Below are 2,500 nucleotides of genomic sequence, written 5' to 3'. Positions count from 1 at the left end.
GATCTCGTTGCCCCCGGCAACAAACATGCATGAACCCTTTCGCGAAGTATGTGCCCGGATAGCCCAAAGTCCCGATAGTTACCTCTGGGCCTTCCGGTCGAAAAGCAACGTCGATGAAGACGTATAGGTGCACTATTACGTGGCGGGGATTGCAATTTTCCATGAATTTGCCATTTGTCACTCAACGACGAAACTTTGCTTATTTCTTTTTTTAGGGATCGGCGAATCAAATGATATTTCTCTTTTAATTTCCGCCTTTTATTCTCCCTTTGAATCAAACTTTTCCTTGCCATAATTGTTCAGTTCCTATTTTATTATCAATGATACGGGTCGGATCCTAGATGTAGAAATATAAGAGGGTAGTGGTAGTCCCCCTTCTCCACCGAATCAAATGAGATTGTTCCCGATGGAGCACATTACAAGAAAAATGAATTAACCAAATTTGCCTGATGTAGAGGCAATCAAGAAGGCTGCGTAAGTGAATATATAACCTACAGAAAAGTGGGCTAATCCAACCAATCTTGCTTGCACAATGGAAAGAGCCACTGGTTTATCCCTCCATCGAATCAAATTAGCCAAAGGTGTGCGTTCATGAGCCCATGCTAAAGTTTCAATCAATTCCTGCCAATATCCACGCCAGGAAATTAAGAACATAAATCCAGTCGCCCAAACAAGATGTCCAAATAGGAACATCCATGCCCAGACCGATAAACTATTCGTACCAAAAGGGTTATATCCATTGATAAGTTGTGAAGAGTTTAACCATAGATAATCTCTTAACCATCCCATCAAATAAGTGGAGGATTCGTTAAATTGGGAAACGTTACCTTGCCATAATGTGATGTGCTTCCAATGCCAATAAAAAGTAACCCATCCTATGGTATTTAACATCCAGAAAACTGCCAAATAAAATGCGTCCCAAGCCGAAATATCACAAGTACCACCTCGTCCCGGGCCGTCGCAAGGAAAACTATAACCGAAATCCTTTTTATCTGGCATTAACTTGGAACCGCGCGCGTCTAAAGCACCTTTTACTAAAATCAATGTAGTTGTATGCAAACCTAGAGCAATCGCATGATGAACCAAGAAGTCTCCAGGACCTATTGTTAAGAATAGTGAATTACTATTCTCATTAACGGCATTCAACCAGCCAGGTAACCATATGCTTCGACCAGCATTAAATGCTGGGCCATTCGTTGAAGATAAGAGTACGTCGAACCCATATGAAGTCTTACCGTGAGCAGATTGTATCCATTGGGCAAATATAGGCTCAATCAAGATTTGTTTCTCCGGAGTACCAAAAGCGAGCATGACGTCGTTATGAACATAGAGTCCTAAAGTATGAAACCCCAGAAACAGGCTGGCCCAACTTAAATGAGATATGATAGCTTCTTTATGGTCTAACATTCTTGCCAATACATTATCCTCATTCTGTTCTGGATTGTAATCTCGAATGAAGAATATAGCTCCATGAGCAAAGGCTCCTGTCATGATGAACCCTGCGATGTATTGGTGATGAGTATATAACGCAGCTTGAGTAGTAAAGTCTTGTGCTATAAATGCGTAAGCGGGTAAAGAGTACATGTGTTGAGCTACCAAGGAGGTAATAACCCCTAAAGAGGCTAGGGCAAGACCCAATTGAAAATGAAGCGAATTATTGATTGTGTCATAAAGACCCTTATGTCCACGCCCCAATCGACCTCCCGGAGGAATATGTGCTTCTAAAAGATCTTTCATACTATGCCCAATACCGAAGTTAGTTCTATACATATGGCCAGCAACGAGAAAAATAAATGCAATAGCTAAATGATGATGGGCAATGTCGGTCAGCCATAAACTTTGTGTTTGTGGATGGAATCCCCCGAGAAGGGTTAGAATGGCAGTTCCCGCCCCTTCGTAGGTGCCGAATAAATGACTACTGGAATCGGGGTTCTGGGCATAAAGATTCCACTGACCTGTAAAAAGGGGGCCCAACCCCTGGGGATACGGTAATACATCTAAGAAATTATTCCATCTGACGTACTGCCCCCTTGATCCGGGAATAGCGACATGAACTAAATGCCCTGTCCAAGCCAAGGAACTTACTCCGAATAGTCCTGACAAATGATGATTGAGACGAGATTCGGCATTTTTAAACCACGAAACGCTTGGTTTCCACTTGGGCTGTAGATGTAACCAACCCGCTATTAAGGATATGGCAGAAAGAAATAATAGAAAAAGAGCTCCAGTATAAAGATCCTCATTGGTACGTAAGCCGATTGTATACCACCACTGATAAACACCGGAATAAGCGATATTCACTGGGCCGAGAGCACCCCCTCGAGTAAAAGCTTCTACCGCCGGTTGACCAAAATGAGGATCCCAAATTGCATGAGCAATTGGTCTTACATGTAAAGGGTCCTGTACCCATGACTCAAAATTTCCTTGCCAAGCTACATGAAACAGATTTCCGGAAGTCCACAGAAAGATTATTGCTAACTGCCCGAAGTGAGAAGCAAAA

This window comes from Aristolochia californica, unplaced genomic scaffold (genome assembly GCF_029961685.1).
Source record: "Aristolochia californica isolate CCGP_79_NKW_82.1479 unplaced genomic scaffold, dmAriCali1.0.hap1 SCAF_344, whole genome shotgun sequence".
Classification (NCBI taxonomy): domain Eukaryota; kingdom Viridiplantae; phylum Streptophyta; class Magnoliopsida; order Piperales; family Aristolochiaceae; genus Aristolochia; species Aristolochia californica.
This window is presented reverse-complemented; position numbering follows the sequence as displayed.